This window comes from Aquila chrysaetos, chromosome 9, assembly GCF_900496995.4.
Source record: "Aquila chrysaetos chrysaetos chromosome 9, bAquChr1.4, whole genome shotgun sequence".
NCBI lineage: Eukaryota > Metazoa > Chordata > Aves > Accipitriformes > Accipitridae > Aquila > Aquila chrysaetos.
Window position 1 is genome coordinate 15,304,211 of NC_044012.1, and position 25,181 is coordinate 15,329,391.

The 25,181-nt window shown below is 36.2% G+C and overlaps 1 long non-coding RNA gene across 1 annotated transcript in view; it reads right to left on the minus strand.

The window, feature by feature from the left end:
- LOC121233562 overlaps positions 1-4,170 on the minus strand; it is a 49,655-nt gene extending 45,485 nt beyond the window's left edge. Inside the window, exon 1 of the long non-coding RNA XR_005933269.1 lies at positions 3,870-4,170. This is a non-coding gene — a long non-coding RNA (uncharacterized LOC121233562). The remainder of the gene's footprint in view (positions 1-3,869) is intronic.
- Between the last annotated feature and the right edge of the window lie 21,011 nt (positions 4,171-25,181).

Sequence of the window (25,181 nt, forward strand, 5' to 3'; positions counted from 1 at the left end):
GACTCTATTAAGATTGCTCAAGTAGAAAAATAAACTGTTTACAAGTAAAAGAAACTTGTACTTCAATTAGCTCACAGACGGGTTTCCATAGAATCACTTTACCCAAGTACTGTTCATTAGAACACTTACCTCATTCCTTGTTTGTTATGTTCTAGAGAATGCTCATATTTTTGTATAAAGATTTCAGTTAAAACAACTGCTGTATTACTCATTTGTATATCATCTGACTACCAAACACGAAATCTTTCTGACAGTTAAAAAGCCTAAACATTTCAGTGAGTCTCTTCAAAGTACCATTTCAGAATTTTATACAAATGAGTTCTTCCTGGGCTATTTAGTGAGCAATGTCAAATAATACTAAATTATTTTTGCTTTAAGTATTCACAAATTCTTCATGTGAAAATTGTATGAACTTTATAGCCTGAAATAACTTTCATAACTTTGAATTGCTAATTATTTAAATGGAATTTGTCTGGAACAGGTTGGTTTCATTATCTGAAGTTGAGACGTGCATCACAGGCTGTGAGTGGTAGGTCTTGAATTTAAAACCTCTTCCTAAATAGAAGAATTCCTCCACTGTAATCTAAAGCACAGCAGGCATACTTTTTATCCAAATGACTTGAATCACCATGGGAAAATGTAATGAGGGTTTCCTCACATGAATTAGAGATTTGAAGTTTAGCAAATTCAGAACAAGCACTCCTCAATTTGCTAGCCTTGAGAGACAGTAGCATTCTCCACTAGTACAACTGCTCACCTAAGCAAAAACCAGATTCACAACCCACTCCTTTGAACTCATTCAATTCCTCTCTGTGCAAAAGCATTCATCCAAGAATTGTCAGAAAAAGCTTTATGCCTTTTTAAAATACAAGATTTCACAAAAAAAGGAGAGTACAGAAGATAAGGAGTCCAGAACAGCAACTTGGTAACAATAAATCAAATTGCAAGGAAAAGGTAAGGACCTGCAAATGGAAGAGAGAGAAGATACCATGTTTTTTTCCCTGAAAGTATGCTGGACAAAAGAAATAGATTACTAATACTGAAAAAGGAAAAGCTATTTACTTTGAAGAATGCTCTTTTTCAAGGTTTGCATCTTATCAACAATTAATCAAGATATTATTTACTTATAGCATTGCCATAACCCACATTTATTTCTATTGAATTAAAGAGACTAGCTAAAGCAAAGTAGTATTCATAAGCGAGGGAATTAGACTTCCTCCCTGTATTTAGGGGACAGTCAATAGATTCAATAGGTCCAGATTCTAGACTGCCACTCATAGCTTACCTCATGTTCTTAGTAGTAATTGGGATCTCCAAACACTACTATTAGAAGGTTTTAAGAATAAAAGCTAGAATATTCTGTGTATTTTTCCTTACTGTACAGATAAAGATTATATAAAATATAATTTGAGGAAAGCATAGTTTTCCATAATGGCTATTCTATACCGGATTTGCTAAAGCTTACTTAACTTCTTATAACGGGAAACAAACCAGCAAAAAAACTCAGTAAGATATCATTCACTTTAAAAAGCAATCAACTTCTAATATGGAGGGCTCCCACACACAAACTCATTTGAAAAGAACTTACATATTGCACTACCTCAATTATCTGAACTGTTTAAAAACAACTACCACCGATCTTTCCATGACTTTAGCTCCTTTCCATCTCATGACTACTAGTTGCAGCATTTTTCAGTTAAGGTTCAGCCCTCTTGCAAAACCTGTTGGTTTGGGAGGAAGGGGGTTGCAGACTCTCCGACTTTTTCCTTCTGCTCTCCAAAGATAGCTGTACTTCTCACCCTTCCCTTTCTGTGGGCAATATATGCACACCCTGACCAAAAGCTTGTTATTGCATAAAGATTTTCAGATTATTACGGGCAATATCGGACCAGAATTCAGCTCAGAATGAAAAGGCCACATTCCTCATCTACAACATGAAGAGTCAAGGGTGTAAGAACAGTACTTTCAGAAGCCATCAAGCTAAGCAGGTGTCTCCTACATGAGTCAGTGCTGCTAGTGTAGTCAACATAGTCATGTTTGTGTAACTGCAGATAATTATGTCATTATGAGATATGTGTGCCACACTACTTAACAGTTGCTAGTGAATCAGTATGCTGACAATACCAAGCACATATAGCCCTGATCTCCCATAATGTTTTTTTCCAACCAGTCTCTTGGAAGCAATAATTTGAGAAGTGAAAGAATATTCAAAATGAAGTCACTTTGCTATAGCCTGTAGGGGACCTAGGTTAGTTTTTCCCCTATTTAGTGATTCTATAGGACCGTGAAATGCATATGAATGCATTGCTTCTGTCTTTTTCCGATTGAATGAAAGCACATTCACAAGGTTTTTACCTGAACCAATATACAAATAAAAAGTAAATTTAAATATTTGTATTGTGTTACATTTTGTCTACATTTATTATTTTGTCAGTACAGAAATTTTGCTCAACATATAAAAAGGGTTAAAAGCCAAGATTTTTAACTATTCAGGAGATTATGTTGTTGCCAGAATCACTGACCGAACTAAATGGGGCAGTAGTTATTGCAATGCAAAAAAAAAACCAAACCCCAAATAACTCTCTTCCATTCTACTAGGGAATAATTCCCTACTGGAATAATTTTCATTTCATTGCACCTAAAATATTGCTACCAACATCTACAGCTTTCTATACAACACCTTATGCAAACCATCTAGTGAGATTTACATATTTATACATAAAAAAAACCAACCCAGCTTATCATCAGGACAGTAAAATACCATGTGTGTATCCAGTAGTGAGAATACCAGAACTGTACCTAGGGAATCTCAGCAGCTCAAGCAGAAGCTTCCTGGGCTTAGGAAAAATGAAAGTGCTTGGAGATGCAGGATATTGGCTCAGACAACTGATTAAGTCAGTCCGCATGCAGGACTGCCCATGTAGGTGGGTAGCAGGAGGCTGACAGGACTGGAGCAACTACTGTAAGGGCCTAAGTGTCTGAGAAACTGGAAAGTAACTTGTTACAGATGGTCCTAATGCAGCAAACTGCAGCAGAACAGGAGGGAGACCAGTGACAAAGGTGCGGCCTCACCTCCTTACAGCCGTATGTCACCACAGGCATGGGTGGGCCCAACAGCTGCCCCATCAGAGGAGGCAGGGGCTCAGGTGGGTGAAAAGCCCAATTGCAATTTCTGCCCCATGCTCAGAAGCAGGCTACAGTGCAGGCAGGCTGCAGGTTAAGCAGCCTTTGGCAGCCCTGCTAAAACTGGTTCAGGTTTATTCACCTCAAATCCATTTTTCTCCTACATCAGTTTTCAGCTTTTGACTCTTCCATCCCTAATCATCCCCCTGTGCAATAAAATACTCCATTTGCACATATACCCTATTCAATTAAAAATGCAAACAGCCCCCTACATACATAATTGGTCATTTCTGTGTTCAGCTATCTAACTGACATCAGACACACAACAGGACAGCACTCGTACACGTGCGGATCCTATAAGACATTTCTTTAAGGCTGGTCTTTCCAAAGTCACTACAGTTGCTTCAGCTGGGCAAGCAGAAACACCAGCACCACACCGTGGAGGACAGCAAGTTCCAACCATGCCCTGACTCCTGTTCACTCTGTCAAACACCAGAAGACCAGAACACAACTGTGGAGAAGAAAAGCCCCACCAGACCTACTGCTGTGCTTATTTTTAAAGACACGAAATGGTAAGATAGGATCCTTACAAGAAAGGACCGACTAACGGGAGCTGGTGTGTTCCTGCCTTATCAGCCACGAAGGCCCCGCCTGAGAAGGGCGGGAAAGCGTGAGGAGCGGCAGGGTCTTGCGCAGGCCGTCCTCCATTTTGGGAAGCGTGGCTTCGGCGAGCCCGAGGGAAGTACCTGAAAGGGTGAAGTTCCTCCGCTTGGCGCTGGGCTATGCCGGTGCTCCCAGCAGTCCTCTCGGAAAGCCCCTCGGCCGGTCGCGGTGAGAGGAAAAGGCCGCCGTGCCTGCCCGAGGTGAAGAGCCAACCTCACCGCTGCTCTCGCCTGAGGGGAGAGGGAGGGGCCGCTCTTCCGGTCGCTCCCGCCGGAGGACAGGGAGAGGGGCCGCCCTCACGCCCGCTCTGTGCGCGCCCCTGAGGGGGGAGGAGGCCGGCGCCGGTGCGGCTGTCCTGAGGAAGCGGTATGGAAAGCTCCCGCTTTCTTGCGGGTGTCCTTTTGTGTCCGCTGCTATATAGTTACTCTTTTTTTCGGGGCTGCCGGTCCCTTTTAAGTGCTGCTTTGGGAAAAGTTTGAGAGGAGAACATACTTTACCTCAGTGACTAGGAGGCGAGGGAGATGGAACAGCCCTGCGGTTTGGGGTGACCTTACTTCAGCCTCCTTTTTTAGGAACTCCTGCTCTAGAAGAGGACAAGGAATCACTGAAGGTCTTCTGAGGAGGCATTCCTGTTTCTCCCCACTTAGCTGAGGAAGCGTCCTCAGGAGAGGGAAGGCAAAGGATGGAGGTGGGTGCTGAGCAGGTGAAGAAGGGGACAGTTCTGAGCAGTGCCGGTGCACAGGCTGAGGGGCTGCCCGTGTTCAGGGAGGAAGAAAGCATCACAGGGTGGGAAGGCCCTGCATGACCATTCTCAAGAGTGTAGGGACTGGGGTCCTGTGGTACGCGTGTGGTGGAGAAAGTAGAAATTTCAAAATATAAAATATGTGTGTATAGTTTATATGGAGAGAAATAAGTGGAACAAAAGAACAAAATGTAGGAACACTGATGGTTTACGACAGATATTCTAAGATACAGTAATTCCACAAAAAGGGTTAATGTTTGTGTTTGCCACTTTGTAGACTTCAGGAAAGCGCTTAACATGTTTCATTTAAAGAGTATAAACAACTAACTAAAAGAGTATTTGAGTTATTTAACTTAAATATCAGTTTCAGTGACGTTCTTCGTCGGTGTAACTTTTTTCAAAATCAGTTATTACACCTTCAGACTGTATTACCAGACTGCAATTACCAAAGCTTTTTGTGAATGCCTACAACAGATTTTACTAAACCAAAAATGTCTCGATGGTTCTTTAATATCAGCTGCCATGTATATAACATTCATTATTGCGACAGATCGAATAATGTGGAGATCACAAAACTGCAAAGCAGTAGAAGAGAGCAAATTGGAAACAATTACATCACATTATTCAGGACTTTATTCAAACCATAGTAAGGGTGACTAATATGTTTTAATTTTGGATCAAGAATGGGCTAGCTTGATCTCTTTGATAGTTTTAATGATCTATAAAAGTCTGTAACTTAAACCATTTAGATTTACTTGAGCGTGTTACCATTCAACAGCAGAGAAATTATGCTAATAGGATTATTGTTATATTAGAAGTGGTGCTAATTTGAGGCTTCTAAGAATACAGATGTACAGCTCAAATGTTGCTTTCTCATTAGCCGTGCAGTAGCATATGACATGAAGTAGGTATTTTGTCATTGTTAGAAAAAAACCGGCTTGAGTTAACAAGAGATTCCACATCTTTTCATTAGGGGAGGGGATATACTTGTCAGCAAAACAAAGTGGCTCATAGGAAAACATTAGTGAATAAAAATAATAAGGGAAAGTTGTTGCCCATGGAAGAAAAAGGGGAAAAATGTGACTGTCAGCTGTATTGTTATTTGCTGGAAACAAAAATGATAATACTACCTCCTATATAAAAAAGCCTGATTTTAATGGGTTACCTCCACTAGTGCAGAAATAATGCAGGCAAACTCTTTGTCATCTCAAGGATGAATTGATTGATTTCCAACTCCAAAAAATAACGTGGTTGTGTTTCAAGGAATAAGAAAGAAATTGCAGCTATTAGGTCTAGAGTGAAAAAGGACTGGGACATCTGCTGCAGAAACCAGTAACTCAAAGTGGCATGACCACATTTGTTTACTGATACCTGGAAAATAGCTTGTTCTTTCTGGGGTCATTTAAAAAAAGTATTTTGCTTTGCGGCAAATATTTTAGTATCAGGAAATGAGCCACAAAGTCATGTTCATTTTGTGTTCATCAGTATTCTAGTAGAACCTTTCATAAATCTGTTTTGAGTTATAAAGCAATAGAACAGTTTGAGAAATGTGCATGCACTAAATATTTTCACAAAATTGTAACCAAGCTAAGCAGATTTCACATTAGTTCTGTTCCAGGCTACTGATACTCTAATGTTTATCCTTGAATAAGCAACCTATTTTAATGAACTCTCACCACACCAGTATTAGCATTGTTTTTCAAGAATGAGTTGAAGGGTGTGCTGGTGTAGCCACTACATCCTGTCCTCATCTGTCCTGTCACTGGGCAAGCATGCATGAGAATTAGGGTTTCCATAGAGTTGACTTGGAGTGTCAGTTTTTAACACTTTAAAGTGTTACCCTTAACACTGATTAGCTAGGTTATCTTCAAGGAAATAAATAAAGGAAAAGAAGATACAAGTATCCTTTATTCATGGATGAGGTTTCTATTTAATTTTCATTACGATCTTGGTACTCTTTCCTTAATAAAAATTTTTTCATATGCACAAATGCCATTTGGAATACTTGGGAACTAGAAAAAGGACACTATAATTAATGTTTCTTATTCTAATTTAGCCATGGATAGTTTTTAATTGTTCTACAATAAGATGCATTGAGAAAATATGTAATATAATTTAAAAGTACAAAACTGCTTTTGAACTTCTGAAAAAGTGGAAGCATGCTTTTATTTTGTATTTAAGACTGATTTTTCTGTATGTGCACAGTGAAAATCTGGATAAATGTAACTTTTGTCATTTTGAAAGCAAATAAGTAATGGAGTACACTTTGAAAACACTTGATGCATCTGCTGTGCTAAATGATATATTTTTACTGTATGGGTACAGCTGTGTTAACTTGTGTTTCTTGATGACTCTTCATTTTGGTAGGATGCTGCTGGTCATTAATCCTTCAGCTGCAGTTTTTGATTTCTATTGCTTTTCCCTCAGGCAGAATTAGTATTCTGGTGGACATTTAAGGATATCATTTTTTGTGGAAATTCAGAAATGAATTTCCTTAACTGAGGAGACTGTTGAGATAAAATTGTTAGTATCCTGTGTGAACTATGTGATCTTCCAAAACCCTCCCTTAGCTGTCAGCTTCCCTGGATGGAAAATACGTTTTGATAGGGAAGCTCTTGCTCACGGTACTGCACTGTTGTTTTCTTTGTTATTTTTGATTCTAAGAATAAAAGCTGTGTCTCTGTTACTCATGAGATGTTAGGCTTAAATAAGAAAAATGAGGACAAACAGAAAACAAGAGATGAAATACACTTTTCCACCTTTATTTTCATACCAGATCTCTTTTTAAATTGGTATTGCAAGACTGTTCTCTTTTCCTTTCGCTGCCATTTTGGATGAATTACCTAGCAGTTGTTGCACAGACATAAATCAGTTCATCATAATAATCTGAGCTCTTTCATGTATTTTAGCAAGCTAATTGCTGTTCCTGGATAGTCTTGAAAGAAACAGAATATACTTTTCAGATTATTCTAGGAAGGTTATTTTTATTATTTAATTCAGTACAGTCATTCTTTCATATTTGTTGTCTGGACATCTTGAACATGATAGTTTCTCCAGACTTTGTCAGTAGTATACTTAATGACCTTTAAGCTTTGTTGAAGTGTTAGTCTAAATAGATGTCACCTGTTAGCCTCCATTCAGAGTCATTCAGGTGCTAGAATTGATTATTTCACTTGTGAATATTGATAGCTTTCTCCCTGACAGTTGGGATGGGTAAGGTCTCCTTCACTTAAATAGTTTGACTAAAATTCTTTTACTATCTCACTGGTAAATATGAGAGAACTATGCTTTAATCTACAAATTCTTCGTATTTTCTATACAGTAAATATACAACCCTTCACCTCCAAATTACTGAAATATCATTGTTAATTTGAACCAATTTTTGTAATATTACTGCAGTTAAACTACACATTACCTCAAAGCTGTTGCACTTACAGATAGCATATGCTCGTTATCCTTGAGGTTATGAGGCCAGCTTGCACCTAGGAGCTCATTTTAGATTAATTTACTCAAAATGTTTTGTTGTTTCCTTGCTATGGGGCTTACAAATCTTGTGAGTTTTCATTGAAGATATCTTTGTTTTGATGTATGTTTCTGTTTCTAGAATAGTTAAAATAATACAAATATTTATTCAGTTTTAATGTTGCTGCTAGGGTGAAATAAAACAGTGCTTGGCATACCTTTTTATTATTGTTACTCTGTTCTGAAATGATCTTTCAAGTGGGTGCAGTTTTCGGTTTGACACAAGTCCTGCTGTGTCCTCCAGTTTAACCTAGGAAATTTATGAGAAGTGAAAAATAATAAAGGCCTTTGCCAAGTCATTTGTACTGGGATCTGTACCGGTAGCAGCACCCTTGTCTTGTGATCTAATCTATGTCAGCCTGTTGCTCAAGAGTGACCCAGTGCTGTTGATCTTGCTATTGAATTCAGCCTGTTTCAGAATCTTCAGAGACATTTTCCTTTCTGAAAAAATCCTGTTTTACCACTTATGTTTAGTGTTTAAAGGAGAAAAATCAATGAAAATTTAGTAACTTTGCATGTTATCTTGTATAGCTAAGACTCAGAAATGTCATCGGCAGGAGAAGGCTTATTTTGTTCATCTCTTGGTAAAGATGAGTGTTACTATTCTCTGTATATGAGACACTGTGACAACACATTACAATAATGCAATACATTCAGTACCAAGTGGATTTCTGGTCCAAGTTCATTAATGTATAGATCATTTAAAAAGTATATAGTGTTTAGGATATGTGGCGGTACCTAATTAAAAAAAAAATATTTCAGACATAGCTATGTTTTAGCAAATTTATTTCCCAGAAGATCTTTTTTTTTACAAGGATAACTGTTTTGTGTGTGCTTGCATGTATGCGTAGCTAAATAATACAGTGCAACAGTTTTGCTTGCGTAACTATACAGTCTTACCATGTGATATTTTGATCTCGTATGATGCATGATATCCTCAAATCTGAAATTTTTATCTCTGATAGTCACTGTATGAATATACTGCATCACTATAAATGTATTATACCAATTGTTATCTCCCATATTGGGGAAAATTATTTTTATGGAAGGCAGAAAATGTTTTTAACACTTGTACTAATCCTTTCATTTAGAATGACCTTTAACTTGTATGGTTGGTTTACATCTGTTATACATTTCTTGATTCCTGCAGGGTGATGAGTAGTCCCACTTGATCTCAATGGTGTGTTGAGAATGGCTAACATCTGCTCAGCATGAACGTGGTACAAAGATCACAAGTGACTGTAAAACTGCAGTTGCTTTTTATGCATTTATCAGAAATAGTATAAAACTGTAGAATATGCTAATACAAGATGAATTCTTGTGACTTTGGAATTCTGTTGGAGAAGCTATTTTCCTCTATGGCTGAGCAACAATATTGGGAAACGCTATTTGGCCTTCGCAAAAGAAAAAGGTTTTAGACTCTGTAATCCCAAATTACATTAAGATGTGAACCTTTTGGCTCCAGTAAAGCTTGTTTTACAGCAAGTTTGTCAAAGGAGATTTTTATTTTGCAAAATAAAATCTGGGCATCCTGTTTTGCCATGGGATCCTGGAATAGTTATTCAAACAATTACCGTGTTGATAAACAATTCTCTGTCTCATGGCTGAGCTGTCTTTAGGTAATGGGGACTGTGGGATTCCATTCTTTCAGGCTCCCTGTTGCGGTTCAGGGAAATCCAAAGATGCTGTCTTGTGTGTTTTTTGCATTGAAATCTTATTTAGTGAATGAATGCCCTGACTCTTTACCTGTCTGAAGTAGTAAGCTTGCTTTTCAAATTTATTATAACTTATGCTGATCTCATATTTAACAATTTGATCAATAAATTCATGCAGCGTTTCATGTAAACAAGATGACCTCATTATTCAATAGCTTCCCCCCCCACCCCATTTTGACAAATGAAAGGCATATTTATCTTGCTTTCCTATTTACATAGGCATATTCTTTTCTACCCTTTTTTTCCAGCTTCAGGCATTCAACAGCTGAAACAGACATTTAGAACTGTATAACCAAGGTCTGGGCCTACAGTTTCTAGCCTCACCTGGTTTTTGCCTGCTTTATTCTTCTCACTTTGATGCAAGCAATCCTGTCAAATAACTTCAACCCTGATCCAAGTTCTATTTATTAACTCACTTCAATCAATGTGATGGAACAATGCAAACAAATCAGGGAAACCATGAGGATAGGTTCAGGTTGGTTTGTTTTTTTTTTAAATGTCTGAATGCTTTTTCTGCCTAAACATTTAATGGGTATTACATAAACCTGAGGATCTTCTGATTTTTTTTGTTTTCAAGTTTTTCGTTTGTCCTCCAATAAGTGTCTAACTAATATTTCACAAATAGGTAAGTACAGTGGACTACTGCACCTTGGCCAAAACTTACTGCTTGCTTCAGTCTTCAGTGGCTTTAAATATATTTGGAAAAACCTGGATGTAATAAAGCTGCATGTAAAATGTCAGTTTTTCATGGAAAAAAAGAAAAGATCATTGTAATCAGATTTCTTAAAATTCCTTTAACAATATTTACCTTGCAGAATTCTAAGGACAATGCTCAGTTCTCAACAGTGAGTGGGGTACCCAATACTGCTGGTACCAGATAACAAGGTGAAGTAAGTGCATGAGATGCACAGTAGGCATGGAGTCCTAGCTAATATCTGCATGAAATCAGAATTTAAAACTGTTATTTGTGCAGAAGGCTATTTTGGATACTGTGAATGGGAAAAACAATTCACTGAAAAGCAAATCTTACTGTCACGTGAACAACTACTGATTGATAGAATTTCAAGTACAGTTCAGAGAGTAAGGACTCCAAACTGAGATTGTTTTCAGTCTCTGTTGAATCCTGTGATGCAGCTTGAGTCTTCACATGGTGGGTAATTTGATAAACTCTGAAAACTGTAATATCTAGGGTAGATAGAATGAATTGAAAGCATCAACCTTAATTATGAATTTTCTTGCTTTTGTGAATGTAATTTTTGTAGTTTAATGTGATCACTGCTACTCTTACCTCTGTAACGATAACTGTATAGATTAGATAGAGATGTAAGTACTGAGGAAAAGGGCATTTAACACAATTTATAACTGTCTTATTCAAGTACTTTTTTTGAAGGCATTCTGTCAGAACTGCTAGAAAGCTGCACAAAGAATGCATCTGAGCTGAATTGATGTAGTATGCATGTTGATTACAATTAGAAAACTTTGTGGCTACCGTGTATTAATTGGAACTTCTGCTGAAAATGATTTAATGTGAACCATTTTTGTCAGTAACAGTATACTTGAATTCTATTGAGCTGTTTCTTTGATGTACGAAGACTGGAATTCTTACTGTTTTAGCCATACGGAGCACATTATCCTGAGAGGATAAAGTGCTTTTAGTATGTTTTGTATTGGTTTTTTGTGAGTTGTTTTTGTTGGAGGTTGGTTTTTGGGTTTTGTTTTTTTTTTTTGGTGGAAGTAAACCACCTAATCACTTTGTTGCAACTACTTTTTCATTTATAGCCTTTATTGTTGGAGAATTTGCACAGGGAGTTAATGGAATAGCGTATTTAATGCCTGGCAGTAAAGCTGAAGTCTAAATTGTCAAAGATGAAGCTTTTAATGTCAGGGTGACTGCCAAAACAGGATTACTGAGAAGCTGAATGGGTTGGCTTGGTGTCCAAAACAAGCTTCCACAAACTCAGCTATGGCATCTGAGGTATAATTTGTGCCTAACATAACTGTGCTGACAAAAGCTACTTGCTTTACACTTGTACTACCAAAAATAGGGTTGTGATGATGTTGCTAATTACAGCTCTCTTATAATCTCTCATCTTGATCTGTATGATGATCATTTATCACAGATATAATGCGAGCAAGGCCCAAGAATTTGAATACCAGAAACCATATTATTAACTATCTTATGTTAATAGCTTTGAAATATGTTTTGGGGTTTTTTTGATATGGAGGTATATGTGGTTTAGGTATTCCTACTGTTCTATGTGTAGTAATACTACTGCAGTAATAAAAAGGAGAGAAAAAAATTGCAGATGGGACCAGATTGGCTCTATTTTGGCTTGATATTGATCATTAATAGCGATGCAAGTTCTGTGTAACTCTTGTGATGCTCTGTGTAAAGCCATTACACAATGGTTACCATTCTATCTTCAGCTTTCATTAGAATTAATTTTTAAAGATAATTTTAAATAATTTTAAGTACATTATTAGAGGGAACTTGGGAATCCAACAAAATGTTACCATTCTAACCCAGCAATAGTCAAATTAGAATCTTGGCTATGTAAATTGCAGGTGTAGTAGTATTCTAGCTCTTTATACTTGAAGTGTTGGGGAAGATAAGGTCCTGGTTCTTGCCTTAACTGTTATGCCTAAGCCTTAGGGTTTCCATGTTGTGGAGGAGACATGTATAATTTATTATTGTTTATTATCTATATCCTCTCACCTCCATGACAGTGATATAGTGAGGATGATCAGGTAATTTCAGAAAGAGGTCTAGTTTTCTAGAACACAGTTCTTGCCTCCTAGAATGACTCTCTGCTGCTATGGTCATCAAGCATACTTCAAACAGGTCTGAGGCAGTTTCAGATTATACCTCCAAAGCGATCTTGTCACAGATTCATTTTCCCATGGTATCTCTTCTGAACTCTACTCAAGTCATCCCTGATCATGAAAATTATTCAGAACCTTGGAGCTTGTCAGCACAGATAATTTTGAGTCCACTAAACCAGAATATGAAATGCAATGTCCTAGTTATTCTGCCAGCTATCTTTGCCACACGCTTTCTGTCTGCAGCAAGGAATCTTGCAAGTAAGCATTCTTGGGTGTGCTAGGAGAACGTATGTGGGGTTGGTACAAAGTGGCTCGTGTGCTGCCAAGGCATGCAATAGTTCACAGCACTGACTGTTCCATGTTAGACAAATCCTGAGTAAATAAAAAAGTCATTATCAATAAAATGTCTTGACTCACATTTGACATTAACCTCACTAAAATATTATATTTTACAGAAGAATACACTGTTCCTTAAAAAGAAAAAAGAAGGGGGAAAAAAAAAAAAACCCAAAACATAGGCCTTTTTGTGGCTTTAATAGTCATAATGTTTTTGTTTTCCATCCCATTAGATGTTCTAATGTGGCTAGAAATGCAGTTGGAAAAAATTGCCCCCAAATGGTATTGAACCCTTGAAATCAGAATCTGTATTTTAAACACAAACTGTATACAAAACAGGCAAGACCTACTTACAACACGTGCTCAATTAAAAATGTCAAAATATACAGTCTTTTAAGAGTTTTATAAAATAATTTGCTTCTAATATGTATAATTATTAAAAAATAGTATGTAAGCCTTAAGTCTTTGAGAAATACTTTTCCAAGCATGATTCCAGGAAAAAATTTTAATATGAAGATGGTGCTTAATAGAACTGTCAATTCCAATAATAAATGATAATTTAAAACACAACTCCTTGTGCATTTAATATGCAGAAGAACATTTATTCTTTTTGATTAAAAGATCAGATCTAAACAAGCAATTCCTAGTATAGTTATCTGTTTCCTTTAAGCAAGTTTCAATATAAGTATAAATTCTCCAGAACTTGTATACAGCTACACTGTAGATGAAAGGCTTTTTCCAGGGGGAAAATATGTTTGCTTTTTAAAGTTGCTCTTCCTACAATATTAGGTAAGCTTGACTATGATTGCTTTAAATTAATGGTCGTGTTTAGTTTATATTCATTACAGTATAAAACCAATAAAGGTTGATCCAGTGGTTGAGGATGCTGTATGGGTTTGAGTCAGTTTCCTAGTTCAGTCTTGTCATAGCTCTCTTATTTTATGTTGTTCCAGGTGTGGTTTTTAGGTCTGTTAGATACTCTAACTGCGTTTACTTGCATAACGTATAACTTTAGCCTACAACTTCTCATAATTACAGCATCACTAAACTTGTAAAGAAGGTAAAAAGGCCAATAGTGTCATGTTTTAGAAGAAGACGCTTGAAAGCTGTCTCTCAAACTTACATGATGGCACTGCTTTTGCATGGCTAGATATAGCATAGGGCAAGAGAACTAAAAAATGTGTTTGTCTTCTGAAATATAGAAATGTTAGAAACTGAACAACCAGACTATGCCTCACTGTCTTCTGAATTACCTATTTCACTGCAACATCCATTTACAATACAGTACCAAGAACTAAGTGCCAGATCTTGTTTCTACTGAGATTGACAGGTCAATCTACCACTGACCTTAGGTGACAATTTACTGGTTTTTAACCTACTATTTATAATTAGATTAAAATTACGAGGATTTGAGAACCTGATGAGCATTCTGAACAGTGAAAACTAATGGTAGGCTAAACACATTTTTAGAAATAATACATAAGCTTTTGAGAAAAAAACGCAGTGAAAATATCTTGAGTCATTCCAGGCTGTGTCAACATATCCTTTAAATCTGTGTTGGAGTGGAATCAAGTCATAGATTGCATCAACAACCTGGAAACTTGGGGAACAATTTGGATTGATGTCTCCAATTGATAGTGCATGACACATCAAAAATTTTAAGAAAAAGATCTTGATCTTGAGGATATGAAAGACTGGCAGCAGTGAGGAGATAAGGTTTGTATATAATAACTAGACTGTAGTTTGACACCTACTACAAGAGTATAAAATTGAAGAATGAATGAAAAGCAATTTTTCAGATTAAGATAATTTGACAGAACAGTTGGGAAAAGTGGATCTGTTAGATGTTAATATATAAATTCGAGTAGTAGGCCACTCTCAGTGCAAAACACTTTCTACTTCTGAAATGGGTTTGTTAAAGGTGAATAAGCCTAGAGATTAAGTGCTGTTAAATTGCTGTCACTTTACTGATACATTTTTAATTTTAGCCCAAGTTAAACAGTACTACTGTTTGTATCATCAGGTTTTTACTGAACTGAGTTGTCTTTGAAAATCTTGCTACTTTATAATCACACTTTAAAGTATCTGCACTGTAGCATATTGTGATGGAAACAAACTTAGTGTTGGTTCTTTTGCCATTAAGACTTTACTAGGCTTGCTGGTAAAGAAACTATGTTGTTCAGCTCGTGAAGCATCCTCAGGTTAGTAGAGCTCATATAAGAATTAACCTGCAGATTGCTCTTAACTGTGCAGTAGGACAGATTGACAATATAAGGAAGGATCAGGGAGATAATATTGAAGCCTAAATACATCCCTTCTATACAAGATTTATCACAAATTTTGCAGTTGTTCTTGTTTGGAGAAAGGTAAGGGGTTTCATTCCTGGATTTGGGTGAATTTATATTTCCCGTGTCTATATAGGACCAAATATCTGACTGCATGCTAGTTAAAGGTATTGACCCTTTTTTCTTAGCAAATTCATGTAACTAACACTAAGATTTAGAGTTTGCAATAATGTTTTTTTAAAATAATACATCTTACAAATATTTGTGTACATTTTTAGACTGGTTTTGTTGCTGTTTTCCTGGAGTATTTGCTACTTATTTTACGATGTGCCTGGATATTCTGTCTTTTTTATTCTCTGTACAGATTGCCAAACTTGCCTAAATATGAACACTGCTAGAGAAATCATTTAAGGGGAGGGAGTACCTCAAAGTAAAAGAGACTGAAGATATAACTCTTACAAATTTTTAGACTTTTAACATGTTTTCCTGTTATCCACTAAGGTTTGCCATGTAGGTGGGAACCTTCCTTTGAAGTACTTGTGTTCCTTTGTGACTGAGAGAATTGAACCAGATTTCTTAGTTGTCTAGCTAACATAACAGGAATTGGTCAAAAGAAAATTGAATGCCAAGTGCCGTAGTTGTGTATGTGTAGGTAAGTAGGAATGGTCGAGTGGACTGTTCTTTGTACAATTAATTTCACTCAGTGAAGGGAGAGTTCAGTTGTTCTCTCATGTATACTGTGATCCAAGCATAAAAGCCCATGGTTTTGTCAATGATTGTTCCAAATAACAGGTTTTTTTTTTTTAAATTATGATGCAGCAGGCAGAGTTGAACAGAAGGGCTGTTAGACTGAGCCAGTGTGTTCAAAGCATATTTTTTTCCCCACTTTCTCATCTGAGCCTCTGTGTCTTTAAAGAGATATTAGGTATTTATTATTGGAGAATCTAAGTCTAAACTCAGCCTGTCACCAAGAGGCTTTGACAATGAAGTCAACTTTGACAATGAAATCTTAGTTGAATCTTCCCCATTTTTTCCTCTCCTCGAGTCCTCTGTACCATATACTCTCACATACACAATTAATATAGGCAAAAATGTAACAGCAGAAAAGGTTCTTCCTCCAAATTGCTGCTCCTTTGTAGCACTGAACAGAAATGAACTTTTGTGGTAAGAGCTTCTTGAACTGGAAGCTGGTAGTTTATAGAAAGGCCAGAAGCAATAGTGTGGCAAAAAAGATAAGTGTTGGGGTGCATATGAGAGAGTGAGTCTGAAAAAATGGAAGATAAGTTGGTAAGACTAGAAGACAAAATAACAGAGAGGGGAAGAAAACCTTTAGAGCTGTTTAATGAGAAAATACTTGGAATAAAGACTACAATAGGAAAAAGTTAGTTGTATCAGTAGCTGTGTTCTAAAACCATAATTGCACTGCTTAGCTGGGGAGGGAAGGAGATGAACTGAATTCATTGTCTTAATGATAAACTTAGCAGATGGGCAAAATGAATACATAATAAATTGTGCTTCATTTCTTACATACACAGCAGTTTCATGAAATATAACAATGTTCTGTATTTTCTCCATCTGTTTCTACAAAAATAAATTTATTTCTTCTGTTTTCCTCACTCCTCCTTCAAAACATTATTTGATTTGGATATCATCTAAACTTGAAGGAAATGGTCCTTTACATAAGAGATCTCAATCAAAGCCTTGTCTTCAAAGGAAAGATGTGCCATTATGGAATTCTACCCCAGAAGTTGATACAGATATAGTTGCAGAATTTTGAGTTGTTAAAACATAGTGTATAATTTGTTAACACATTTGGATTTGGCTGGTTTGAGTTTCTTTTAGCAGAGTAAGCTTTGGTGTCATAGGTGATCATTCTCAAAGATAACGTGTTTTCTAAAGCACACACAGCAGGATTTATAGCTTTAGTCACACAACTAAATTTTTTATGTAATTGACGAGTCATTTGTAGGCGCATACCTGGTATCTGACAGATGTTCATAGAAATAAAGTTTTCCTTTGTGCTATATTTACATATTGAAGTATAGCAGTACAATTTAACTGTGAGTGTTTAAAAAAAAAAGGTATATAATTTATCTTGAGGTCATACTTGGTTTCCTTTCACATCCATCTCTTTATAGAACTCTTTATTTAGCCCATCCTTCCGCACTAATTTGGTATCAAAAAAACCCCTGGTTCAGACCTTAGGTGCATTGATTGTATTATTGTGTGTAATTAGTATTCTGCTGCTGCACTTTTTGTTTAATTACAACCATACCTGGAGGCATGTTCAGAGTTGGGTTTATTCTTTGATTGTTATTTCTAGCATGGTTTTTGTGAAAAGTCACTGGAAATGTCCAGAAAATCTTTTGTAAGCAGCTCACAATGAGGACAGGCTAGGTGACATTTATGCAAATGATGTATGAAATTCAAGTAGCTGACTGCATGAGTTATCATACCAAACCCTAGTTGTGGTCCTAATCCCAATTTTCTGCAGTGGCAAACATTGGGTTCACCAGCAGTGAAAGTTGCAGAAGCCATTCACTCAAGATGTGTGAGAGAATCCTTGTCAGGGTTACATGAAAGACTTGTGAAAGCAAGTTATACAGTTTCTTAAAAGTTTTAAAAATTAATTATGATGTTAATTGTAAAGGGTTGTTAACCTAAAGAAAAAAGTGTTGTTAAAGAAGTTATATTTCTCAGAATTTTGCAAATGTATCACTCTAATTAAAAGATTATGCCTGGAAGAGCTGGAAAATTTTGTAAAATATGGATGAAGTTTAGCCATGCAGATAACTTCATTAAATGCAAAACCTTTTACAGTAGCTGTTAGCATTTATATAAGTGCTCTATATTCTGTCCTAGCAGGTCTAGATTTTTATGCATCAGCTTCATACCATGTATCCAAAAAAAAGACTTCTGGTTGTTCTATGAATCGTGAATGTGTATTGACGTTTTATGGATATGACTGCATTATGTTATAATGGAAGATATGTTCCATAACTACTGTGGTGGTCTTCCCCCCTACCTTTTTTTTTTTTTTTTTTTTTCCAATATAACAATTTAAGATGAAATCTAGAAACAGATGCTTGCTTCTGATGCTCTGCAATAAAATGCAGCTCTGTTTCAGATATACTACCATCTGTGAAGAGTTAAGCACCTGAAAGTTCAGAGTTCCTGTGAGGTTTTTTATCCATGTGGGGGACTGTTAGGCTGTAGGTATTGGGAAGGATCTCTCAACAATACTGGTTTCTGGAGAAAATGACCATAAAGGACAGGTTCAGAAATATCTTATTTTGTACCTAAGTGAAGTTATATTGGATGTTGTTACAATGAAAGGTTTTATGATTATATGAACAGCACTGGTGTTGGAAAAAAAAAAAAGAAAAAAGGCATTAGTCAGTAAAACTTGCTCCTTTTCACAGGTAAGTTGTATAGATACTGGTCCTATTTTCTTGCTATAGTTTATAAATCTAGAACTAATATTTTTTCTTTTTTTTTTTTTTAATTTATTGTGAACAAGAGTAATACAACCCAGTAATCAAAAAAGCATCCTGTGCAAAACATGTATTAAGAACTATACTGTGCTGTCTAAAAGTGATTCTGAATGGGTTTTGTGCTTAGCTACATCTAACTTTTAATAGAGTCCTTAATACTCTACATTCAGCCTTGCGATTTAAGAGCCTTGAGAAAATATATACAAAGGAACAAAGACATTGTATTGAATGGAGTGTTATCCTTTGCTGCTATGCTAATGAAAAATAAGTCTTACTGAAATTTTAGTTGCCTGTGTCCTTTTTATTTTAGAGTGTTAATTCATCTTTAAGTTGAATGTTTCTATCCCTATGAACCATTTATCTTTTTAGAAGACATTGAAAACTGCTTATAACCATATGCATTAGACCATATGCAAAATATTTAAATTCTCATCAAGTACAATGCATTATAGCCTTTGACAATGTGACTTTTTCAAGTGAACTTACGTAATATTTGTGTTCTAGACCCATAGTTCCTATGGCCCATCTTGTTGCATAAGGGTCTTTAGTTCTCTATTTAGGTGTACAGTACCCCTACATGGAAAGAAATACCATCATCTCCATTTTACAGAGAGGAAAGCAGATAAATAATTTTTCCAAGGTTATTCAAGGATGGTTTCACAAGTTTTAGAATTGTGCTCTCGCTACTAGGTTACCTTTCTGGTAACCTAGAAAGGTACCAGAGTGAGATTGCTCAAGTTACATGAAGCATTTTGAACCTGAGATTCAGTAGCATCTCTCAACTGAGAAAAATACCGTAACTTTTGTCAAAATCAATATTGTAGTTGTAGCTTCTTTAACATTTGGACCATATTTCTACAAATGTGTCTATAAAGTGAGGCCCATTAATACACTAAGATGTACTAATGATTTCAGTAGGACTTGTCAACTGCTAATTAGACTTCTGAGCTGGTTCACCTCAGGCTATCTAACACAGGCTAAGCAAGCTTCTAGGTTCTCCATGCTTGGTGTAGGCTATATAGCAGGAATCTTGCAGACAATCAGGGGGCTTAATGTATGAATGATCAAGGTGCCCTTATGGTTTTGCTGCTGTATACCATTTAATAGCACAGTTCAGATGTGTACCAAAATGATTTCTCAGGTGGAAGTCAAAACTGTATGGTGAAGGAAATGGAAGATCATGAGAGCAGCAAGAAGCACAGTAGTAACAGATACTGTGCTTGTAAAAGAAGCAAGTTAAAAACACAGGAAAAAATATAGTTTAGGGAGGTAGGTTTTATACCGCAAGTGGAGGGAAGAGTGTTACTGAAAGGTTTTAAGTGCAGTGACCCCAAATGGCTAATTGCCTAGTGCTTGTCGTTACTTAGAAAAGATTTTGTCATTGCTTTGTTATTCCTCCAAAAGAAGTGCAAGGTGCATGGAGAGATCTGGTGTTCAGATTCACACATTCCTTACCTGTCTCCTGCAAGTATATACAGCTGCTTCCCTCCCTTTTCAGATTCCCTTTACTGTGTACTGCTGATTGCAAAGGACGGATTTAACTGTCAGAGTCATATTGCAACATATATAACTTCAGTGACAGATTCAACCATCTTTTTACTGCAAGTTTAACTTATATGGATTTAATTTATAGGAATCTAGTCCAAAAAACTGCCTTTTGGATAGAAAAAAGCCTTGAAAGGTCAATTGACAAAAACTTCCTGTTCAAAACATTGAAGATTAAAAGTATTTAAACTTGGAAAGAAATTGAGATATATTAAGAACATATTTTGTAACAGAAAAACATATTTTTTTCCTGAATTAAATGAAAATTTGCCTATTGTCTTTCTCCAGTTCTTCTATTGAATTAACTTCAGTGAATTTGTAATGAGGTCAGAGGTTTGGCTTGTGCTTTATTGAGCACAGTACATGGCCCTGCCTCGTGGAATTCAAGAATTGTAAAAATTTCATATGGTAAGTCTATTAAATGTTTTAGTTCTATTTGAATAATAAGGCTATAAGGAACCCAGAACTAAATCAGACTTCACATTTTGATTAATTGTGTGGCCAATCAAAGGAGAAGGTGAAAAATGACCTTCACTGAGCATACTTTGCTTCCCCTGTGGGAAAGAGAGGAATCAAATGATGATTTATTTTTTTCCCTCTGTCTAACTGGAAAGAAGAACATTCATGCAGAGAAGAGGGTTTTTGTTGCTTCTGAGAAGTAATTGTGCCTTCTTGTAGAGATACACTTTAGATTGGAATGTTTTATGCTAGACAAGAGGCTTTTTGTTCCATATTGAACAGTTTTATAGAGGATGAGGATCGCCTAACAACTGGGGAACTAGTTTGGTAGCTTTCCCTAAGTACCCAAAAATGATCCTTGTGTCTTCATTTCTTGTGTCGAGAAAGAAGAGGGGAAGGAAGAAGGAGGGGGAAGAACAGAACTATAGCATTTGTATTTGGTTAATTTTTTTGTCATTGATCTTGAAAGTAAACAGCCCCCAAGATACTGTGGGGCCACAGTACACCCTGTATTCCAATATGATCTAGTGCAGTGGATATTTTAAATAGTGCAAGATAGCCCAGATTTTTTGTGGTGGTGTGGTTTGGGTTTTTTTTTTTTTTTTAATAATAATTAAAAACAATACTGTCCTGGTTTCAGCTGGGATAGAGTTAATTGTCTTCCTAGTAGCTGGTACGGGTCTATGTTTTGAGTTAGGTATGAGAAGAATGTTGATAACACTGATGTTTTCAGTTGTTGCTAAGTAATATTTAGTCTGAAGTCAAGGGTATTCCATACCATGGGATGTCACATCTAGTATATAAACTGGGGGGAGTGGGGGCGGGGGGATCACCACTCAGGGACTAACTGGGCATTGATTGGCGGGTGGTGAGCAATTGCATTGTTGTCACTTGTATATTCTAATCCTTTTATTACTACTGTTGTCATTTTATGAGTGTTATCATTATTATTTTCCTCTTTTCTATTAAATTGTTCTTATCTCAACCCACAAGTTTTACTACTTTGCCTGATTTTGTCTCCATCCCACTGGGTGGGGGGGAAGTGAGTGAGCAGCTGCGTGGTGCTTAGTTGTTGACTGGGGTTAAACCACAACAAATACGAATATAATCTTTGACTTTTAATCCATTTTCTTTCTTGGTAATATTTACAGTACTGGGACATCAGTATAACACTGGTAATGATCATAGGTCACATGAATGTGGAGAAAGCAAAATACTCAAGATAATTGGACTACCTATTAGTCTGCATACATAATTCTGTTCAGTTCAACTGTTGTATCTATACTTCATGTGAGGAGCTGTCAGTCACCACTGGGTTGTGCATCACTCTGCTCCATTTATTTTCAGACTATAGAATTGATAACCATTTCTGGATTTGCCTTTGGGATTTGGATATCATTCTATATTTCCTAATAGCTGGTCGTTCATGTGGTGATCACACACGCTAACTGCTTATTCAGAAATTCCATATTCAGCTTGAGCTGATGGATACATTGATAACCTGAAAAGTTAATGAGATAAGTTTACTTGACTCTATCCAGTTGTAATTCTTAAAATGCAGAGTATATATTTGGTACAACTGTGTTTGTAAGAACTATATATGTAAGGAATATACTTCTATTCATTGGGGTTTTGGTGAATAACAGCTCCATTTGCATGTCACATTTTATTATACTTCATTAGTATTTGATCAGTAGCAGTCAAATGGTGGAAAGAGTGCTAATAAAACTGTTCATTATCGGTTACTGCAAACCAAGGAAGTGGTGCTGTCAAATGCATTCATAATGATTATAGCTACAAGCAGTTGTAGTCAGTCACATGAGGAGGAGGTCTGTCCAAGTCAGAAAGGATCACATTACAGATAAAAACATATTCTATAAAAGAGCAAGACTAGTTACGGTGGTGGTTCTCACTATTTCCATATGGCATCTGCTCAAGTTTGAGAAGCCTTACTGCAGGATTCTGATCCAAACAAGAGCCTGCCTGTTTAACTACAGAGGTTTCTTAGGACTTTTCCAAAAAGTGGAGTGTCAGTGAGAAGGATATGGTGCTGGAACTTTGTTTTCTTTTGTTTTCTTTGATTTACAGTATCTTAGACGTAAATACATATCTCACTTTTCAGTTTTGTATTGCTTGTCACATGGTCCTCAAGAGAGAAGCTGTAAGCCAGGCTGTCTATTAAGGGTAGTCCTCTGGGAAGCATGCTTAGAAAGGTAGCATGATTGAACTGTCTTCTCAAACAGTAATTTTTAAAGCCTCATAGGCATGGGATTGGGACTTAGGCATCACACAAGTGAAGCTCAGTCAAAGCTTTGAAATGGTAATTGGGATCTTAAAAAGTCCCTGTCCATTACTTTAACCACAAGATAAAGCTTTGTTATTTCGTCTTTATCTTAAGTCAAATATTTGCAGTAATAAAAGTTTACAGAAAAATCAAATATCCTAAAGATAATAATTCCTTTAGCAAAAGTACAATGTAAATATATATAATATAATTTTTTTTGGGGGGGGGGGGGGGAACCCAAAGTAAAAAAATTTGACACTAGAAATTTAAAAAGCCCAACTAAACTTTTCTAATCTGTTCTGCTAGTTAATAATTGCTTAATGTTACTCTGTATTGTCTGTTGATCTAAGGTTTCTTAAGAAATTAGGCTTTCAGCATTCCTCTCTAGAAAGCCTCTGTATTTTTGTAGATTTCAAGGATGGGAAGATTTGTGAGGCTAATTTTTTTTCTCTTCTGATTTATTCCATTCCAGCAAAATGCACCAAATTGTTTTTCCTGTGGTTCACCTGTGGTCACACTGATAATGGTTGTCTGAGAACAATAGAAATTACTTCAGAAGTCACAATTTGAATATTCTCCTTTTTACACTCCTTAAAACTTTATTTATAACTGAATTCTAGCTAATTTAACTTATATATCTTTTTTCACAAATCTATCCCTTTCTCTGGATTGTCTATAGTGCATTTTCTTGGCAAGATATTTTCCAGAACTGTGCAGAGTGTTCTAGTCTGATTCCTCATGATGAAAGTGAAAGGTGAGTGTAGGGTAATATTAAATATGTGTATCATTTAATGAGTATTTCCTTTCTGCATTTTATTTCCTTTCACCTGTTTTAGAAAGTGCAGCTTAGTTCTGGTGTAAGAAAAATGCAAAATATTATGTACTTTTCTGACTTTCAAGCAAGATTTTTGTATAAATTGGCATGAAGCAGGTTATGAGAACTATCTTGATTCATTCCAGCTGGGTCAACTTTTTTGTTCCTAGAAGTACTAGACACCTTATTAGAAAAATGTGAATACGGATTAACTCCCAAGTACTTGCTACTTCTAGAGAAGCTAATAAAAATGAAATGAGCTTCTCATCAGAAAACAAGATTTCCTTTTATTAGAAAGGAGGTATTGTAGTATGTGTGTGTGTTGAGTGCAAGAGAAATAATGTACAATGATTTTTCGAAGACAACCAATGGAGTACTTTTTCATACCTATGCAGGAAGAAACATGATTGAGTATCCCAGAACATTATTGAGCTTTTCTGTGTGAATCTATTGAGAAAGTAGTTACGTTTCTTTATAGGTTGTATTTGAATGTGTTTGTATATATCTGAACTATTTTAAGAAATTATAAAATAAATGCTATACCTGTACTTACTCTGTGAATGAAACAGCTTTTTTGATTTTACTGCTTTTCATCAGTCAAAAAGGGCAATATTTTAATGTGCACAGAATTAATCTTATCATGCATGAAATACATCTCACTTACCAACTTTCAAAGATTTTTTTTTTTTTCTAGTAGAAAATGAGTGTTTTCATTTTGGTGCACATTACTATCAGAAATTATGATATCATTCACTGGGTACCTGTTTTTTGAAACTTTTTTTTTCAGATGGCCTGTATAGTGCATTATTTCAATGAAAAATTCAAGATGCTGTGGTACAAGACAAATATCGCTTATGCAGCTGATGCCAGATGTTAAAGGTAACTAAAACAAATTCATTTAAACTGCATTGTAATTCACCTGTCTTTCCATTTCCAAAAGAGCAAAGTGTACTGTAAGAGTCAGGTTTTGTTGCTTCAATCTCTCTTGATAATGATTCTAATTAGTGTTGTGATAATTAGATACAGATGGTTTGCAGGTGGGGAATGCCAGGCTTCATCTTTTCTGAATTCCTCAATGTGTCACCTGTTTCACAAAACAAACTCTAGAGGGCCCTGACCAAAAGCATGATGATATAACTAAAAGACTCCACATGATTTCATGGGCATTTAGAATAGACCATAAATTCCACTGTGGTTTTTGATACTTTCTACTTTGCAGAGCAACTTGTATAATACTGGATATTCAGAACTGTGTGAAAACATCTTGAGGAGAAATGGTGTTCCAGATGAGTTATGTTTATGTAATCTTCCTCTAATTGTACCTGTTCTTCTCTGCTGCTGAGTTCTGGGGAAAACCTTTCCCCCTACTCATTCTC